General features: G+C 31.4%; 1 protein-coding gene across 8 annotated transcripts in view; it reads left to right on the plus strand.

Annotated features, from left to right (window-relative positions):
- LOC130896921 (synaptotagmin 1-like) overlaps positions 1-22,932 on the plus strand; it is a 103,370-nt gene that overhangs the window by 3,254 nt on the left and 77,184 nt on the right. For 2 of the 8 annotated variants that reach the window (XM_057805313.1, XM_057805316.1), the window contains exon 1: positions 15,521-15,733. The exons of the other annotated variants lie outside the window; for them this stretch is intronic. The gene's annotated coding sequence lies outside the window, so the exon portion shown is untranslated. Of the gene's footprint in view, positions 1-15,520; positions 15,734-22,932 lie in introns of those variants that run through there. 8 annotated transcript variants of the gene reach the window in all.

Genomic DNA, 22,932 nt, shown 5'->3' on the forward strand with positions numbered 1-22,932 from the left:
AAGTGAGAATACTCACAAAGGGACAATTTCCAAGATAAAGAAGTTGAGAAAAGGAAAAGAACAGGAGTGGAACTACAGCGGAGTATCTGGTTATTCTGCAAGGCCGTAACAATTTCCAATTAAAAAAAAAAAAATTAAAAATACAACATAACAAACACTTAAGGTACTGTTCTATTAAGTTTAAGTATTTCTTTTAGTATATAATATTTGAGTTCACATTTCCATATAATTTAGTTTTATGAGTGTAATTATGAGTATGAATGAATGTTTGTAAAATAAAATAATTGTAATAGCTAGTTAAGAAATTGTATATTTTGAATATTTTATTCATTATAAAGAACAGACCCGGTCTTAAAACTATTATAATCTGACCTTATAACCATAACAATTTATCGCAATAAAATTTTTTAATTTGACCTCACAATATAATACCCTGAGAATAAAAAAAATAATAATAACATAATAAAATAAAGAAATTCAAATAATTACTAATGGCGCCCAAATTAAAATCTGATTTTATTTAAAATAAAATTTATAAAAATAAACATTACACACTATAATACCATAACAATATATATATATATATATATATATATATATATATATATATATATATATATATATATATAATTTTTGTTTTTAAATTATCTTAATTTTAGGTTTCTTCTGATTCAAAATTAGTTTTTTCTTGAAAAATTTCCTCATTTATTTCAATCAATAGATCATCTCACAATCACGAATTTTAAAAGAAGAATAAAATCAAAATAGAAATCTGTTGTAAAGTTTTCCCCAGTTTTCATACTTCAGAATTATGTAGCAGCTATCAGTCAAAAATTTTGTAGTTATATTGAAATTTACAAGATTACAAGGCTGTCAATTTTAATTAAATTATTTAGATCTTTCTTATCATTGCTAGCTTTCTCATTCTCAAGCATTTGAATTCATATGTATACATTATTGAATTTATGTTTTTTGATATTTAGTGGTTCGTTAATACAGTTTTATTCTATTTATTGTATTGATGACCTTTTAGTATGGTATATATAGTATGTACCATATGTACGGAAAAATGTTTTATATTTTCATGTTCAGTTTCAGTTTTTTCCCTTTATTGATTGTGGTATCTGTTTTCTTGAATATGTTGTTTATCATTTTTTTCCGGATAATTATTTTCTTTCAGTGCAGTTTTTGCTTTTTGAATAGCTAAGCATCTAAATTCAGGATCTGATAATTGGATACACATCTATTAACTAAACTTATTATCACTAATCTTTTTTAGACATAACATGACATAAATTAAAATTCAAATATCTTGAGGACCAAGTTGTTTTCGTATATCATTCTGTTTTGATATTATTGTTAATTTTATATAATGTGACAGACAATTTATTTCATTATTTTTTTCGATATCGTTGTTCAGAATTTTTTATATAATAAAATAGAACTGCATTAACGAACCACGAAATATCAAAGAAATATAGAGAGAACAGTTCTAGAAATGATTCACATTCATAAGAACGAGAAAGCTTTCAATTATCAATAAAAACTAAGGATTATTTGATTTTTTCCATGTTAAAACAGATTTCTAGTTTTATTTTATTTTTATTTTGATATTTATGATGACGGTGATCTGTTGATTAATATAAATACGCAAATTGTCAGTGTCAAGTCATATTTTGTTTTGATAGAAACCGCAACAGGACAAAACCTTGAATAAAAAAAAGCTAATTTTAACTCAGACTAAATCAAGACGATTTATAAAACATAAACATATCTAAGAAATTGAAAATCAAAGAAATTTATATATATAAATTATCTAATGTTGTATTTTTTCCCTAGTTAGGTTATTTACCATAGCCACCATTTTTCCAGAATTTTTCTGTTTTTTTATTTATGAAGTCAAATTTTTTCTTGTGATTCAATTATTAACACATTGAAATAAATAGACGTTTTGGTCGACCAGAGATTTTTTTATGCTAGAAATTATTTTCTTGGTTTGAATTTTTTCAAGGCACTGTTATTATTTGAGTTTCTTTAAAAAAATTACTTCTATCAACTCCCACGATATAAACTCTTGAATGATGTAATGATTTTAAATATATACGGGATTTTGTTTTGCTTCAACAAAATACAACAAGGTCGGTGAGAGAATTAATTGTACAAGTACTATATCAACGCCAAATATGTGGTAGGAATTCGAGAGTGAATCAGATAGAATTAATAGAAATGAATCATTTAAAGTAGAACTACTAATTATTTAAACCTCACAATATACAAAAGGAGAGAGAGTTTGTAATTTGCAATAAATTTTTTGCAATAATAATATAGGGCGCTCCAATTTCTATATTTCACATTGATTTTGTTACTTTACAACACCGTCATTTTGATAGCTATTTTTAAATGGTACATAACTGCCCAATATCACATTTTCCTCATCACCAGTTACAAGGTACTGAAGTAGAGACATGTTATGGAAAATAATTAATCTAATATTTAAATTTATTTATTTTCATCAAGCCTCAAGCAAATGCTCATAATGTAATCAATTATAGTCTATTGTCTATCACAAATGTGAAATTTGTTTTGAAGATTTCTGCTGACTTGGGCACTCTTCTCTCATTCAAACTCTCTTCTAAATTTGTTTGGTCTTAAAAGCATTACTTTTCAAGTACTTTTATACAAAAATCTGAGGGATCGATATCTGTAGATCTCGGTGGGTGTTCAATAGATCCTATACTACCTATCAGCAGAAGAAAACAAATCAGTTAATTGAGACACAATTCTTCTTGCAGCGACTCAAACTATAATCATACAAATTTCGTCAATACATCATGGTACTAAAACTTTTATACCTTATTTGCCCAAGCTAATAAACTTCTCCAATTCTACGTGGAATCTCATCCGCTTAATATAGACAATTTTGTCAATTCACCCCACCATCTGTCATAATCTTATCTTCATAAAAGAACAGATTGTTATCTATTTGAATGTCTAAATGCCACATACCTGTTCATAAACCTGCAGTTTCCTATCAAGATAAAATTCTTGTGATTCTTGGATGATTGTAAGGTTGCAATTTATACTAGGCTGCTCAGATAAATACTTAGTCTACTTAAGGGAAAATGTTGCGGTCTATTTTTCAGCATTGTCTCTTCTTAGTTTGTACACTTGACTGCCAGGTAGTGGTGACAATGACTTCCATTCGAATGATGTTTTTGCTTTTTTCTTTTCTAAGTCTAGAATCAAAATAAGAAGTGGCTTGGGACCAAATTGAAATAATGTGGTGAATCAAATAGATCAATTTGGCCTTGCCATGGCGGCGCGTTATCATAACTTACTTCACCCAATTGTACCGTTTGAATCATCAACTTGATCTCGAATCGGCTCAAAACCTCGGCATAGTACAGCAATGTGACTGATCTGCTCTTTTTCAAGTAGTCGAAATAGATGACACATTGTGAATGCCATAAAAAGTTAGCAATCTCTTTTCAGGTCGATATTCAAAACACGTTTATCGATTGAAGTCCACTGCTTCGACTGTTCTTTGTTCTCTGTTGTATACTAGTAGATCTAGTTTCCTCATATATCACAAAATGACACAGAAACTCGGCTTCTGCTTGTTGTTTTGAGTGAGCAAACGGGGCACTCATCGCCCCCCATCTCATATCCAAAATTGCACGCAGGTTATATTTCACAAGATCGTTTGAAATGCCTACTGTCTCAGCTTTCTTGCTCATCTTCAATTGGTGGTCTGCTAATACGAATCATAAGTTTTTGTCACACTATAATACGTGTAGTCGTTTTCGGGACCTTCTGGATATAGATAATAAAAAACTAGTCAAAATAATTTTTGACTGCTGCAATCGAAGGAGAAGAGTTATATAGTATCATCTATCGCTCTTTGATTTCGATGCGTGATTGTTTTTCCAAAAAGAAGAATCGAATCACGGATCGAAACTTAACTGTGCTAATATTTCGAGAGTAGCTATCAACGAGAATGTAGTTCACAATAGCAAATTGCTCATACAACACTGGTGCCATCGGGCGGTGAGGCTAAGTATTTAGAGACTCGTGTTATTGATGACTAGCTTATTCCAACTTTATTATAGAAAAAAATGTCTTGGTTAAGAAACATGAGAGAGTAGACAGACATGAGAAATATAGGAGATCTGATTCACACAGTGGCTAACATGTATTTGGCAATCATGGAATAATAGTGGATAGACAGCAGAAGAAGAATAAGATGAGATTTCAAGATTTTTTGGATTTTTCAAACACATCTCTGCTAAAAATATTTCTTCTTACATGCGAGTTTTTTCTAAATTATATTTCCAGTTCAATCAACTTTACCCAACTATACCCACTTTAGATCTGCCAAAAAATTCCACCTACCTTTGGAATTAAAAATGGCAAATACATTTAATAAGCTCCGAAGATTAATAAAGATATTTCTGCTTGAAAAAATTTATTATTCTGTGGCAGAATTCTACAATTTACCATAGAGTCAATAGAATGGCATAATTCGATTTATATACAGTCAAATTGTTATTTCATATTTCTATATTTTTTATATTTATAAAATTGCGTCGATTTGTCCATAAAATTGTGAAATTTTCGAATGACAATAAAGCTTATCGCTCTCTCTGTCTCTCTCTGGAAAGACCAATATATGTTGCAGATCGAAATAATTCTCTTTACCTAATTTCAAATCATTTGAGAAATTTCATATATATAAAAACCATACTTGACAATTTTTCCGAATTAGCTGATTTACTAATAATCAATATCCTGAAAGTTGAAAAAATTTTGAGCTAGTGGAAAATGCAATTTGGTGACACGTTCTTTAAAAATAGCTATGACACTGTTGCAGTTTATTGAAAATAATAATGACGCCGTATCTCAAAACTAAGACACTCTGTTTAAATTATGAAGGTATGCAAATATCCGAGCATTTTTTAAAGAAAATTATGTTTCAACAATTTATATACTCGCGGCAATGATAAGAGAGAATTAAACTAATAACTTGTGCCCACTTTTATGATAGAATTTTGTTTTAAAATCTTATAATTTTTCCTCTATTATTGCTCTTCTATTTTAATCTTTTTGTCTACTCATCACCACGGAGCGACCTTAAGATTAAAGTCGTGTCAGGCATATTTTTACTTTTTTTATGTCTGATAATATCCAAGCATATTTTTGGTGGCACCAACAGATACACAAAAATCTTCTTTTTTTCTATTTTTTCTTGTTTTTTTTACAAAAACCAGAGTTGATAGAAGGATTTTTTATGAAAAAAATTACACAATATTTAAAAAAAGAAGTATAACTAGAAATATATTTGATTCAAGTTACTTGAAATTAATTCTAATATGACATTCTTTGCACATGTTCGTTTTCGATGGACACCCGTCACAAAAAGTTTCAACTCCTCGCACTTTTTTTCTTGCATCCTCTCTTGTAAGAATTTTCTTTAAAGTGGCATAGCATTTTGTGCAGTTTTTTCTTGCACCGGGGGATGCGAGTATTAAATGCTCTCTCTCCTTTTATTGAGGCAGACTCTCTTCGGTACTATTCTGAAAAATCGTCGGTCTGCAAACCTCTTCTTTAAAATCGGTTATATTTATTTTCTTTTTAATGACTCCTTTATAAATTACATGAGCATTAACAAGGGCCGTCCCGGTGATTAATTCCATGACCACTTTTCTACAGTGTTATAAGCCGTCATTTGATCAGACTTGTTAATTCCCATTTTCCATTATTGTAATCCATGATGCATTTTGATTTCGTTGTTCTCGATTCTTCATTTATCTGCACTTTTTCTCTTTTTTGGAACTTCTACTATTTTAAGATTATGTTTCGTTGGAAGAATTATGACTTCTTTATTTTGTTTTGGTTTCCATTCCTGTACCACTATTCCTTCTGAACTTTCTTCTCCGTAACTTTCTCCGAAATTTAATCTCTTCTCAAAAATACCCTTCGGAAGATTTCGCCTGATTTTCCTAAAAGTTTCTACTAAATGAGTGTTTCTTTCTAACAGGTTTGTATAAAAATTGCCCGTGTATAATGTACGCCCCTCATCCAGAATTCTTCCAATTAGATACATCACCACCCTCTCTCCTAACCCTGCAGAACCTTCTTCGTTTTCTTCTTTTCCCAAATAAATTTTCATTTTCCAGATGATGCTTTGTGGATAACAAATCTCAAATATTTTCACTCCATACTTGTGTTTCTTGTCAGGTTTGAATAAAAGTCTTACCCTCCAAGGCACCATTGTCTCTTCGATTACAATTTAAGGACATACAATATGAACTCTCTTGAAATTTGCTTCTAGAAGGTGAATAAGAAGTAATTCGCCAGTTGTTGGCTGAGCTTGATCAGTGTCGCTAAAATGAAGCATCCTAAGAAGTAATTCGAACCGATTCCTGGACATATTTTTGGTGACGGCGTTTTTATACAAAGAGTCTGTTGACCAGTACTTCGCTAATTTTGATAGTGTGCAAAGTCCCGTCCATAAAGAAATTCCAGAAAATATCTTCATTTCTTTTATATTTAAGTATTATCCCATTCACTCATTCGCGAATTGCAAAGTTCGTTTCTGTTACAATTTGCTGAAACAACTCATCGTTCATGAATAATTCGTATACCTCACAAGGAGTTGTGTCAGGATTTAAGTTAACTTCTATGCCATCATTCCCAGTGAAATATAATTGTTTTTGTTGACCGCAGAATGGCCCCCATTGAATTATTTGCGTTTGGCTAGGTGTTTGATTTCCGTTATTGATTTCTGCGCGACTCACATCAGGATCTTCTGGTTCTATAACTGTATCGTGAATCTGATATTGCTCATCGCTACTATCGTTGTCACTTCTTCCATTTCCGGATGGTTTATAGTCAGATTTGTAATCAGTTGCGAAGGGATCCTCTTCACAGATCCACTAGAAGGTTTTCGGCTTCCTTCTCTAATTCTCTGCTAGACAGGGGTCTAACCTTGTCCCATGAACGAGATAGACCTGACCTGCAATAAACATTCCAATATTTTTAGACGTCACAAGGCTTTATCTATTATAATAAATTATTGTTAAAGTGTGCCATATACCTGTTTAGAATATAATTTGATCATTGTTAACAAAATATTTGTTAAAAGTGATTTGATTTTAGTTATAACAATCAGCGTTATTTGAGCGAATCATTTCAACCAATTAAAATGAAATAATATTGGATTATTCTTACATATCTCACTTTGAATAATCAAATTGTAAAATTAATATATCAGATTGTGAAACTAATGTACTTATAAAACGTCTATGACCCAAACGACTAACAAGGCGCCTTGCTAGAATGTTTAACCGTACGAGCCATTTCATTTTTTTTGTCATTAATGATCCGACAGAAGATTAGAAGCCCTGACATCTAGACAAGCATTTAGGTAAAAATAACTCCTGTGGAGAAACTAGAACAAAAAAATCTGTATGACCGGCCCCTTCTAGTGGTGCTAGAAAATTATAGTCGTCAGTCATTTTTGACTGACATGGTAGCATAAGTGTTTATTATATTACTAGATTTTATTTATATAAATTTATATTTTCAAATCGGCTTTCAATTCATTCTACTTTTTGTTTAGTCACTTATATCATTTTTTTCAATTAACCATTCAGCAAATCAATGACCAATGACCAATCTCTCAAAACTATAATACATCCAAGAATTCCCTAATAAATTTTATTAGTCTGGCTGCTACTCTGCACAATGTTTCTTTTTCTCATTCTCACATCTGCAATTATTTATTCTAAGGGAGTTTCAATGATATTTATAAAAAGCTAAATGATCCAAAACGAATTGTTTCTCCTGAATATCTGTTTTATCACTGCTAATCGTTTTTTACCATCTTCATTGCGAGTTTAATCCCAATGCATCTCCTTTATTCCCCCTTAATGGTTAAAACTTAAAACAGCAAATTTTTTCGATTAATCATGATTGATTTTTCACTGGTTTTTCAAATTTCGAGCCTTTGGTAGCTTTGTATTCCACAGATAAGTTGAACTATCTCTTATAGAAGTCTACTCCTCTGAAAAGAGAATATGTTTTTTGTTGAATCTTTTTAAATATAAATAGAAATTGATTCCTATGAAAGTGACTCTAAACAAGTTAACTTAAAGAAGAAGCAACAGTTTTTGTAAAGAATATCCCAGAAAATATAATGATGCTTTTAAAAAGTATTCAAGTACACCAACGCCAACGCGTCATTAATTTTTGAATAAGTACGTTCGAAAAAAAATATATACTTCATAGCTATAGAAATGACATATCGGTGTGTTTCATTGGAATAGTTAGTGAGTAAGAGAATAATATTTTTCTTTACATAATTATTTATATTTGTAATATCATTTTTTATAGTAGTTTTTCCAGTAACTTTTGTTTTGATGACAAATTTGTTACGGCCACGGTCAGACATAGTCGACACGTAACGCTTTTTTTTTTGAACTTACAATAAAACTGAAAATTGAAATGGAAAAAAATTTTTATTCGAGGAATGTGAATAACGATCGATAATTTAGAAAAAACTCATGTTGTCGTAGCTTAATTATATTGATATTACAGATAATGTCTAATTTTTAACTAATATATGAAATAGAATTCAAAAAGAGCTCGTAGTTTTCGACTAGTATCTGCTTCACAATGTTTCACATAATAACAATGTATACAGAGTGTATTTATTTAGAGATATAACGTTATCGATAAACTGTCTCCAGTCGTACCCGGAAATGTGAAGTACCTACTCAAGTGTAAAGGGTTAATAGGATGGCAGTATTGAAAGTATTTGTTAAGAAAATTGGGACTCCTGTAGCTTGCTGAACCCGCTCTTCAGCTTATTATAATCCTTCACGCGGTTGTGAGCGGATACACACACAATGAACACTACCACATTGGAAGAAACCTCTCCTAAAAACCACCAAATCCCAGATTTCCTATACCAGAGCAAAACCGATAATAAACCATATCCTAAATAAATATATCCTTATCCTTCTCAAGAAAAAATTTAACGATTCTCTCTGTCTAGGTCGACGAATAATATTGAAACTAGGATATACACCAGGACCACATATTTTATAAATATTCTAAGGCCTAGACCGCACTACGGTTAAACCGCTCTGGTTTTTAATGGCGTGAATTTGTGCCCATAGAAAACTAATACAAGCGGCCGCACCTGCGGTTTTTTCCCGCGACTGATTTTAAAACCGTGATTTGCTACAAAACCGCGGAAAAATTTGTAATCTATAGAACTTGGTTGACGTGCACGCACTGGCGTAAACGCGGGCGGTTTTTTGGTCAGTATTCGGTAGACCGTAACAGACAGGCGCTCCTCTGGTGAAATACATTTGCGAAATTTTGTATCCATGAAGGTGATGTACGGACGCACAATTTGTAAAATCTTAACGAAGCTGGCTACTGACATCCTATAGTAATTAAAAAATTTATCAGGATGGTCTCTTAAGCTTTGATACTTCTTATGAAAGAAACCTTTCTCAAATCTACGCCCAGTGGATGCATCCAATATTTTCGAAATTTGCGTTAACGTCTTCTTTTTCTATTTCTTATTATCAGAGCAACAACACATACTGCTACCTTGAAATCCATCTTCAAACTGCGGGTCGTTTCGCGATTTTTTATCGTGGTGTGTGCGTCTCAAGCGGTTTCGCGATTGTAGCGATTAACCGCTTGCTGAAAAAAATCGTAGTGCGGCCTCAGCCTTACTGATTAAAGTGCATTCTTACTAACACTATGAGAAAATTCAAACATGATGTAGTTAATGGCTGTATAGTCTATTATATTTAAGTGATAACCTAACCAAAATAAAACACAAATAAAACTGGTCGATTCTGTCTGTTTTATTCCATCATGTTTTAACCATATTTTGGTTTGTAAAGAAACAAAGTACAGTCATTTGGACAAATATATATTTCAAGTGTAGGTACCACAATTTTGTATAACCAACTACACAGCTTAGCTTGATTCAGTTGAAAACAAATTCGAAACCCGAAACGAGTCATTTTCTTGACTAACTGTGTGAAAATTAGAGATCCGTGGTAATGAAAGTCTCAGAAAAATCACGTCACAATAATTAAAATGGAATCAAGCAAACACGTGCACTTGGTCCGATTCAAAATGGCAGACTTCATGCCACGAAAATCTTTCCTATTTAAGATGTATATGACCAGGTATACTGAAATCTGTATTATTTGATTTAGTGAGGATATCAAAATAAATGTATTACAATAGAAGAACAATGAGTACTGTGATTGGCTATTTCTTTTTCAACTACGTACATGACACTGAACGTAGAGATATATGGTTTAATTAAAATGATGCTTCTCTCATATCCATAGTTTTTTCGGGAGTACATCCATGCTAGTAGATATACTTCAGACGTTTTTAATGGGGGCACTTGGGAGACAAAGTTTTTGAAAGCAAATTAGCCAATTTTGAGGAGTAAATATCAAGAATAAGAAACCAGTGTAGACCCGCTTACCTAAAAGTTATTAGTAATATTGTGATGTAAAAACGCGTTTAATTTATCATAAAATTGCCACTTGACATCATGAGTTTTCTCTCTATTGAAATGATTAAATTTCGTTATTCGATTACTCGTTTTGCACTTTCTGCTACTTTTGTATTCTTATCATCATTTTTCAAAGATGTATTTGAACCACTGAATTTATTCCAAATTAGAAACTTCCTCTTTTTGGGACATCGATGAATTACGTTTTCTAGCACTAACTAATAAGTTTCAAGTTGAATTGGATCCAAAGATCGCCAAGTGTCTCCATTACTAATTCACTATCACCCTCATCGTTTTCTTTTTTCAGTATTGTCTGAATCTTCTGATTTGTAGTTATTGAAATTGTAATTATGCTTTGACTCAATACTCTATTACTATTACTAATACGTTTCCTATCATTTAAAAAAACATCAGAAATTACATCATTTTTTTCTTCTCATGTTTGATACGTATCTTAATTAAGTTGTATGATAACCAAATTCATCTAATTATTTCCGGTCCTTAAACACTTTATCGTAATTTACGTATAGGTCGACCACCTCCAGATAAGTAAAATAACATTGAAAAAAAAAGTATTTTGATGGGAACAAATCAATTATGTGACAAAAATTGATTTTCCCAAACGTTTTTTTTTTAGATAAGAAACGCGATGGAGTAGGAGTTATGAACGAAAATTGTATTAAGGATCAAAATACGAAACTTTTTGCTTGCTCAGCATATTAGTCATTAACATTTAAATATTTCGAATTGTGTTGCCGGTTGAGGACTAAAAATAAAACTGAGCAAAAGCATTTTAAAATGCCAACGTTTCGATCCTTTAATTGATCTTTATCAAGGCTTCAACATTCGAGGTTCCTCTGTGCCATATATGTTGTCGATAGATTTGAAAAGATCGAAACGTTGACATTTTAAGAAATTCTTAGACAGTTTTATTTTGAGCTCTCAACCCGCAGCACCCACCGCAATTATATACTAGGAAGGACAATAAAATCAAGAATGACATCTTCACCTGATTTTTCCAAATCTATCGACAATACATATGCCACAGAGGTAATTCGAATGCTGAAGCCTTAATATAGATCAAATGAATGATCGAAACGTTGGCATTTTGAAAAACTCTTAGAACCCCGCAACACCATTCAAAATAACATACTAGGAAGGACAATATCAAGGATGATATTTAAATCAAGTCGCACCAGAACAGCGCTTCGATTCTATGATTATACAGCTTTGCTACCTGATCGTGAAACCAATTAGTTATAGTTTTTTCAGCTTTTCAGCATTTGTTTAGCGTTTTTCCACGAAGAAACATGATTTCGGAACAGATGGAGTTCGGAATGTAACTCATTATTTATTGTCTTTCCTAAAAAGTTTAACAGGAAAATGCATTTCCGGTTGTAAACGGACCGTGACCATAATTTTTCATATTTGCTTGAATTTTCCGGGTCCTGTTGGAGAATTTGATCGATGTCAAGAATTCTTTTGGGATTGAATTTAACATTATTATATTTCGTAGCACGATAGGAATATTGCCAAATATTTTTTCTTTCAAACAGTGAATCGGATCGAAATCTGAAAAGTATGATGGATGTTAACGTTGCACCACCCCCTAATCTACCTGAAATTGTTTAACGATATTTGTCTGTCTGAGGGCGACGAGAACAGAAAACCAACACTTTATAGAATACAACGAGAGGCTTCATGTAATGTTTCAAAATTCAAATGTATACTGTAGCATTAATTGTTGTTCCTCCATGTCGAAATTCTTTGTGAATGATTCCTTGAATGAAAGTTAGAAAAATGCAAAGAGCATTAATTTTGATTCGTGAAATTTCTGTTCCAAAATTATCGATTGCGAGGATGCTGATGAACATAAAATCGTTCTGTTCTAGGGTTTTATCATATAGAAAGTTCAAGAAATTTAGTATCATCCGCCGTAAATCTGCAGTTTAATCAGTTGTTATACAAACAGTTGACCTTTCTTGAGTAATTTCTTCACTTTCTAATTATTTTCATTACCTTTCCAATATTTTTATGACCTTCTCGAAAAGGTCGAACCAATTGTACGCAGTTATAACTCTTCTCCAATATCAATTGCAGAAAACAGTTATGCGAGAAACAATCAATATTTTATAAATACGCACGGCACTCATACCAAATTAAGAAATGAAAAATAATGTTTATTACCCGTATAAAATTCGGTAAACATCTAACGAACCGTCAGCCAACTTGGTCTCATCATCTCCACTGTTTACCAATGAAAACATAAATACATTTCTATTAACCGAAGCTATCGGAAGGCGTATTTACACAATTTCTCGAAATATTACTGCGATAAGCAGTGGCGTGGCTTGGTGAGATTCATTTAATTCATAAATTTCTTTAAATAAATAGAAATATGGCGTTCTTTAGATCAAGGGCGAATGAAGACAATGAAATTGCAGAGTATAGTGAGAATATACATAGGTATGAATTTAATAATAAAGATTTATATAAACAAACACAGCAAATTATTCTAAATATATTCGAATGCTTAAAAAAGAAAAATATTCAGCAATCTGATATTGCAATCATAATAAGAATTGCTGGATTAACTAGAGTAAATAAATTTTCTATTTGTCGAGTAGTCACGAAAGGGGTTGCTGTGAATCATTCACAGAACCGTAAAACATGTAGAGATAAACAGAAATCAGTTAACAAAGCTACTCAAGATTTTATACAATTTATAGATTATACAAGGAGAACAGGTAGATGAAACATGGTGTGACAGTTACGATGTGGTAAATTTCGGTTGAGTTGACAATAGTAAAAATTGCTGTTTGAATGGGCCATGTTCTAAAGGGAAACGCATTACAATAGTACACGCTGGAAGCAAAGACGGTTTCGTGCCTAATGCTTCATTAATATCTGCTAAAAAAATTGAAAACTGTGCAACTTATTATCGTGAAGATATGACAGCAGAATTATTTGAAAGTATTAAATGCACAGCTTTAATCTAACATGCTACCAGTCAGGAATCGTTATGGACAACTCATCCTACCACTCGCGGTAAGATACCAAATAGAAGTCGTAACAAAGCTCAAATTTAAGCATTTATGTCTGAAAAAAATATTTCTATTCCTCGCAGCGATCGTTAAGAAGGCTAAACAAATAAAGAATTGTTTACTGTTATTATTAAAGCTCTGAAATTAGAGAAAATTTATTATATTGACAAGCTGTGCAAAGAACAGGGTCATACTCTTCTCAGACTATCTTCTTACTATTGTATATTTAACCTTATAGAGTTAATATTGGCAAACGTAAAATTAGAATTACGAAAATGTAATCAGTCTCCAGCACTGTGTAAAGAGGTTGTAGAGCTCGTAAAGAAAATTCTAGCAGCAGACCGCCAAGAGCTTGAATTGAAATGTTTTATTTTATTTGCTAAGAATTTATTTGCCTTCATGGTTTTTACTTTAAAATTTCGTTTTCCAGAGAAAATAACGAATGAGTTACAAAAAGGACTCAGTTCACGTCTGGTACTCTGTTTAAATCAAACTCCCTTACAGGCAGGTACATGTTACATGCCTATTTACGTTTTTTACTTTAATATTCAGTTGTAGCAAGTTAACAAGATATAATAATGATTTTTTCCAAGTTTCAAGTGGGACTACAATTAAGAGTCTGTCTAAATAACGGCGTATAATGCCTTCCAATTTATGATGATTCGATTGCCTTCCAACAAATACTTTCTCGCATAAGATATTCAAATTTTTAAAAGTATTTATTTAAATAATAAATTTATAAAATAAAGTATCCACGCCTATGGTAGATCAAACAAAATTGTCGGCAAGAGTTTTTATAATCTGCAATTGATATTGGAAGAATTATACTATGGACAGTAAATTATCTTAGTGAACAGGTACAGGTATGACATTTTTCTATATTGGTGTTTTACCGAGTTTCAAGAAACAAGTTTTATTGGTGTTTGTTATCAGCTACGAACCATTTTACTAAAAGCACTTTCCAAAACCAATTTTACACCCAACTATACTATATATACTATACCCAACTATATACATCTATAAAGCTATGTAAGAGCTCGATTTTATTTGGCGAGTGTAGCTAGCTATATCGGCAATTCGGGCTTTATTATCCCAGCTTCATTCTTAGCAGGATCTCACAATTATGAAGAATTTCAAGGGCGGAACATGTTTAAATCCAAAAGTTTTGATGGTACAAAAATAAAATATAACAAATGAAATATTACGAACACTAGGTCAAGCTATTTAATAGGTGAAGAAGCTATCTGGAAATGGTAGTTCTGATAAAATGTATGTGGGAATAGTCCTAGGTCATTGAAGTATATACACAATATTTGGAATAAATAAATTTGTCTATTCACTACTTCAATTTGATTTTATTTATGAAGCGGGGCTTAATTTTCTTATACTCGTTGCACGGTCACAGGATTACCTGGATTTCTGGTAGGCGACGGTGATATCAAGCATCAGAAGTAAAATCAGGCACCAGGATTCATCCCAATCATTTCTAGATGCATCTCATCTGTAATAGATATTTTAGCCTAAAGTTACTGTTTTCATTTCACAGGCCCATATATGTTATATTTTTTTATACACAATTAATTCGAATTTCTTCTCATTTCATTTTTCAATAATAAATATATTTTTACTTTCGATAAGAATCTGAGAGCCAGTTGTATATACTATCATTAAATATATGTTACGACAAATAATGCTTTCTAAGAAAAACATTCCAACCAGTGACAAAACCAATTGAAAAAAAAACCTTATTTTATTTGAGTTGAGAATGAATTAATTCCAAAATTAAATGTATTTACGCATGTTTTTGATACTTGATATAAATCCTGGTATAAAATACTAAGACCAAGAGATTTTTTTACCGTACCAAACGATTTTATCTATATTCGTAACAACAAAGTTTTATACTTCCTCGGAAAACGAATAGTATACTTTAGCGATTATTATTTTCAAAAAACGTTACATCGTTCATATCAGTATATGGTGGTTTGCGTGATACTGTTTATTATTCTACATACAATTTTTAAATTTAATGTTCAGTGAGTGTTTAGTTTTAGTAGTGAATAAATGTTTAAGTGCATGTTTAAGTTGATCGCTATGTTCTTTTTCAAGGCTAAAAATGCATTTCTGTTTTGTGAGTATTTTAGGATTATTTCATGATACCATATTCGTTCATATAACTAAATTAAATCTTTTAAAATCCTAAATTATGTTAAATACCTAACAAATCATCACTATTATTAATATCATACCTGATAACTCAGAATATAACATGTATATACATATAGTCTTCCCAATATGCGAAGAATATATTGTAAGTTTCATATATCTAACAGGTATGATCATGTATGTATAATCATCTGTGTAAAATCTCGTTATATACAAAAAATATTCCTTGAATACTGATACTCATGCATGAATATACATAGTATATACTTGACATGTGAGTAGAGATTATAATATTTCGGGAATATACATCGTTTCAACATAAAGTATACATAAGGTTTCGATACATTTATGTATATTCTATAATATATACATATATACCTGTTCTAAAGACATAAAAGTGGATTTCAAGACATCCAAGACATATAATAGTTATGAGTGAGTAATGTCTTCATTATCCTATATATATATATATATATATATATATATATATATATATATATATATATATATAAAATTAATTTTGGGTATTAGTACTAGAGTTTCTTATTTTGAACAAAATTTTTTTGGTCGCTTTTTGTTTTGTATATTTCTTATTAAAAAACTGTTATAAACCGAACATCATTCTCCTAAGCCATAATTGATTTTAAAAACCCAAAAATATTAACTCAAGATAAAAATTATAAAAACTCAAGAATCAAAGAAATGATCTTCATAAAACAAAATAAATCATCAGTTAATGATAAGCAAAACATAAAAAACCTTCAAATTTTAACAAAAATTCTATTTCATATTTTATCCAATGTATATCACATTTTTCAAAATTTTTTGAGCATTCTAATTATAATATTTCTAGTAAGAATCGAAACTTCAAGATAAAATAAAATCCAAATAAAAATCAACCCAAGAGCTCAAGAAGTTTTAATATTAGGAATGTGACAAAATTAAACACTAAAGTGTACTAACTTTTATATATTCCCAGCTTTGACTTTCGGCAGTTTTAAATTGTGTAATTTCTTGTAAAAACATTAAATTCATAGATTTCATAATTCAATATTAAAATTTACGCTTGATAGAAATAATGATTGAATTATTTCATGGTTAATGGCACCCAAAAAAAATTTCGGGAAATATTGACTGATTGAAATATTTCAATTTAAATTTTATGGTTGATGGTACCCAAAAAACATTCTGAGTGGAGTGGGAGATTGCATTTCTTATATAAGTAAATTGTAAGGTTTTTACGTGATACGTACACTTTATATTTGGATTCCCTTTTCACAATGAAATTATCTAACCGATCCAAACCAAGATCATTTGCCTCTATAGGCTAGGTGTGGTTGATGACAATAATTCTGAAGAATTTACAGAATACATTCCCTTTGGAATTGTAAAATTTCTATGCTAGAACCCAACCTAATCGACTCTGCAATACCCATTCTTGGACCATACAAACTTTTATGGCCCCAAAAATTAATTTATATATTATTTATTTTCCTCATATAAGTAAATTGTAAGGTTTTTACGTGATACGTACACTTTATATTTGGATTCCCTTTTCACAATGAAATTATCTAATCGATACAAACCAAGCTCGTTTCCCTTTATCGGCTAGGTGTGGTTAATGACAATAATTCTGAGTGTACGGAGTACATTTCCTTTGAAATTGCCAAAGAGCTATGTTAGAACCTAACCGACTATGCAATACTCATCCTTGGACTACTCAAACCTTTATGACCCAAAAAAAGTTCAGATTTTGGGTCCCCAAAGCACAATTTATTAACGACATCATCATCATTTCATCAGACCATATTCAATTTCCCTTTGGAAATCATTTGACATCTATCCCTTACTACTCACAGGAATTTGTTGTTAGGTTTATTCGAGTTATAGATTAAATATATCAAGAAGGTAATCTATTTCTGACATATTTTCTTTGTAAAATTGAATTCGGTCTGTAGATAATAGAGATATGGCAAAATGGAAAATTTTCTCAATTTCTCTTGAACAAAACAGAACTTTTATAGCTTCAAAATATAAACATAATTTTTTTACCACAGTAAAAGAACAGATTCATGAATATGGAAATTATAGCTCCGTAAGAAAGAAAATAACTCTCCTTCTTCCACAATTATATCAAGCAGGTAAGTGGCCTTTCACTTTGAGTCACATAATATTGTCAACTAAACCAAATGTTCATTTTTCACTTTCACGTGATCTACATATTATTCAAAACCCACTTTTTTGCAACAAATTGCAATAATTCATTTAATAAACACGTTGTTACTACTCCTGTCCTTTTAAAAATTAAGAAAGCCACGTAATTTCAACATGAATCTAGTGGCCAGTCTAGTAAACTACAATTTACTGCCTCAACTTCCATACCTGATAAGGTTCCGTCCGATTACTTTCAGTTCATAAATTCAAAAAATGGTTTGGTGGAAAGTGATTTCAAACAAATGATGGCATAGATAAACATGTATTTGTTGGATCCTCGGAAAGATAATATTTTTGATAATTTAAGAATTATGCGACTTCAGTCACTACGTGTTGAGGAGAGATCAATGTTCGACATCATAGAAGGTCGCAATTATCAAGATACCGTCTCGAGCAAGCGAAAATGTAAGCATATACTTTTTAATAGGGAAAAGGAGAATGTTCGACCATGCCATTTCAATGTCAGCCGGTCTTACGATCCTTCTATCGCTACCTTTTATCTTCATAGACCAGAGTCGATAATTTTTTAAGCTAAAAAATAAATAGTAGGATGAAACCCATTGAAAAAGAAGATAAAAAATGAAAGGGAATTTCACACTTCAATTAATTATGTTTATGAATGTAATAGAGAATATTACGTTTCTCGTTTAATGCAAAATTTCAATAAATATCTGAAAATTGTAAATAATGATTGAATAAAATTTTAAGATGTAAGTTTTTTTGTTATTTCTGAGAAAATATACCATGGTGATGGTAATAGTTATTTTCCTAACAAGTGCGGAAAGTGATACTTTCCCGCACGCGACTGCAGTTGTCCCGAACGACGCGGAGCGGAGTTCGGGCAAGCGGTCAAGTGCGGGAAAGACACTTTACGCATGTGTTAGGAACATTATTTTTTCTACGACCGTATATACAAAAAAAGTATACCAACCCATTTTTCAAAAATTATTTTATTCCAACAAACATAACAATATAAAAAACTGTAACTAAAAACTACTAATTATTATAAATATTAATATTGAAAACACAATTCATTGCAATCTGTAGACTAGTAAGAATTGCCGATCCAGTGGAGTTACTTGGTTTCAACTGGAGGGTAGATGACGTCGATGAGGATGGATGGCATCGGTTGCAGGTCGCATAAAGATGACGATGACGGTGACGGCAACGGTTTTAAGTCAGTTGGCAGGAATTAGTTTCATTTGCAGCCTTCAAAATGGCTTCGGGAAGTTCTTCCTCGGTTGATGATGAATTAATATTATTGTATCGGATTCGGTTTAATGTGGTTTAATTTAGAAGAAGATTGCACTTATTTGGTCACTTCCAAGACGTTTTGAACAACTTTGACGTTTTAGTAACAATTACATGGTTATATAAAAAATATCTGTATTATTTTATATTTTCAAAAAATTAAAAATGCTACAAAAAGCTAGAAAAGGTTTAAATTTTGTTTGATGGACTATTTCGTGAATATTTATTTACCTGTAGTAACAATAGTTATAATCTCAGAAGTGAAAAACTATCTAATATGGTCAAAATGTGCATAATTTTACTTTCCCGCACTAGTGCGGGAAAGTGACACTTTCAAAACTAAAATGCGTGCGGGAAAGTGGGTTAAAACGCACTGTCGTAGAAAAAATTTTTTTACGCCATCAGAAAGTAAAGATTTCGACGAACGAAAAAATCACCGACTTCTTAAATAAGCTGATATTTTGACAGAAGAACTTTCGATTGAAAGTTAAGGGTACTTAACTAATAAGTATTCTAAATCAAATAAACTAAAGTGAGTTTGGGGTTCTTACCAAGTTTCGTACAAAAAATTGTTTGTGAAAGGTAAAATAAATAAACCAAAAACTTTGTTATTTCTATTTTTCATATAAATTGAGATTTGAAAACAAAAGTTGTAGAGCTTTTAAATAATTTTTTCAGTAGGTTTCATCCTACTATATTTCTCATATTTTATCATTTTTAAAGACTTCTACCCTAGACTATTAGTGTATGTTAATGTTTGGTATAGTTTTCCACTCTATCAAATAAACACGGCAGTATAATCGGAATCATAAATATTTTGAATGGCGTGAATGACCATTAGGATAAAACACAAAAGAGGTTTACTCCGAATATAATTTTTAAAAATCAAATCTGCTTCATAAAAAGAGCAAAATAGGTTCAATCTTAGAATCCCATATATGTGAACATGCCCAACTATTCTTTGATAACCTTACGTTATCCTAATATAAATTACACACTATGTCATTTAATCACTACACATTATTATAGAGTTTAACATCTTCTAGTGTGTTGTTGTTCGTATTTTTTGTAGATTATTGTTCACTTCATTGAAATTTCATACTTTTTTCTCCTTTTTTACATTCTGGGGGCTTTTCTTTGGATATTCTATAACCAGGGGTAATTGGAGTATGACCGAGTCTTAGTTTCGATAATTTCTAGATAATTTTGTCAATTTCACTGTTAATATGTATTTTAAGATGTTTCTATTTCTTCATGGACAGATGTAACAGCTAACTAATTGCCGTCGATTAAAACATGCGAAGAAACAAAGTTTACGTTTAGTACTATCGTTGATTTTATGACGTTTAGTAAATCAGAGCAGATTGTGTAGTTCGGTTTTGGGTTACTCATTATGTAAACTACGGCTTATCGTATATTTCATCTGCGTATATATTACACTCTTCTGATAGCCGAAAATTTGATGTCAGTTGCGACAACCACTGATGAGCCTAATGAACGATTATCTATTTTTGAGTCAATGATCAAACTAATGATTTGTATATTTCTGGTGTATCCATTTGACGACTCTAATGCATTATCGTTAGAGTTTGCTATTTTCCTAGGAACACGTGATTTTTCAATTTCTGAGGCATCCACGAAATTTTCTTGAATTCTACTCAGATGAATAGAAAGAAAGGCTATTATTATGCTACGAATGAACCTATTTAATTTGTGTCACATATTTCGATATTCCTCATTCTACAGCAATTGACCCTGCTTTTACAGATAAGATTTTGCAGATATTTGACTTATACTAATAAATTGTAAACGGATGCAAGAATTTAAACCTTGGGATCCCCCCACACTGCGTGCGCATCTAACCTATCGTTGAAATGTCCTCAACACGTTCCGTCTAGGGAAGCTCATACCAAAAAAAAAATAACGATATTTTTCTAGATATAATATATCGTAGTGTTATATCGATACTTTGCGGCATATCGATATGTCGTAAGGAATTGCCAGCCGTTTTAACATTTTTTTGACATTGCTTGCATTTGGTAGTTTTCCCGTTAAATTTTTCAATATATTCACAAAAAATATCGTCATTGCTGAAAAAAAAGAGAACATCAACACTCATAATTACACTGTCTGATGCGCGTTTTGATAACCAAGTTATCGTCTTCAGAGTCTGAAAGTAAACATAAATCTAATTACTTGACTTACCTGTTTTATACTGATTTTCCCACCAATAAAAAATCTTATGCGAAAATAAATTCCAGCGGGAAAAAATTCCTTGACGGGAATCTTCATATTCATTCCTTGACTACTAAATTATAGAGGGTCTGTAAGGGATTGGCCCTTTGTCCCTATTTGAGCTACTCTTCCATCTAGCAATTTCAATGCATTCAAATGCATCCAATAATTTATTATTGGATACATTTCTTAACAATTTGACATTATTAATATTTATGTCATGATTGTCTCTAGAAGCGTGATCGGCAATATCTGATTTTCCGGTCCGTCCATATTTCAAATGAGCTACGAGGATATATTGAAAAATTCTTAGCCTACTATAGACCAAACAAAATTTCAATGTCAAATTTTTTTATTACTCAACATATTCTGTTCTTAATTGGAAAAATTTATTACAGCGAACCTGCAACGTCTCTAGACCTCTCAACAAAATTGTTTCTTTTTGCTCTGCAAACCAGACCTCCACAGCTTCTATTATTTCCTCGCTGGAAGAAAATTCACTACCTTTCAAACTTTTTTTCAGTTGAGGAAAAAGATGATAGTAGGACGGAGCCAAATTTGGTGAATAAGTGGGGTGTTCTAGTAATCCCCAAACCCTAAATTCCGAATTTTTTTATGGCAACATGAGATTTGTATCCAGGGGCCTTCCCGATCGGTCATCATCTTTAATGGAAAATTTGCCTCTTTTGAAGCTTGCAGTCCAATTTTTCACGGTCGCATTCGAAGGACATTGATCACCAATGCTATTAAGCGTATCTTCGTAAATCTGCTTACCTCTTAACCCTTTTAAATACAGATACCTGATGATCGCTCGATACTCCAATTTTGCGATTGTCACAATTTCGGTGGACATCTTTTTTCTTTTAATTTATTGAGGTCAAACTTTACACTGACACTTTTAATAAGTTATTGTTCGTTGCTATGGTAACGCAATATTTTGTTTATACGTGGAACTGGTATAGGCTAACTAGATATCAATACATCCTCGTATGTGTCCTTTAAATCGAACAATGACGGATCTCTTAGTCTGCCCAATATACCAATCTTTTCCTAATTTGGTAGTTTATCCTTAGGATTGCCGAACAACTCTTTTAATGTATTGTTGGATTTTTAAATCAATTTAAAACCCACTCTGCTAAATATTCGTTCCAATCGTTTTTTATAAAGAGGATTGGAAGGTATCACGGCAAATTTTCCATATTTTTCATTTTGGGTTTGGAAAGTTTAGTATAAAACAGGTAAGCCAAGTCATCATTTCAGTTTACCTTCAGTCTCTGAAAACGATAACTTGGTTATCGAAACGCGTGTCAGATAGTGTAATTGCAAGTTTTGGTGTAGTGGTGGTGTAAACACTGTATTCAGTATGAATATCGCCAACGGTTTCAGAAATCCTAGCTTAGTGTTAGAAATCCAAAGAGAAACAGTTACAAACATAATGAAATAAATCCATCAAATAATCTATAT

Source organism: Diorhabda carinulata, chromosome 8, assembly GCF_026250575.1.
Source record: "Diorhabda carinulata isolate Delta chromosome 8, icDioCari1.1, whole genome shotgun sequence".
Taxonomy (NCBI): Eukaryota; Metazoa; Arthropoda; class Insecta; order Coleoptera; family Chrysomelidae; genus Diorhabda; species Diorhabda carinulata.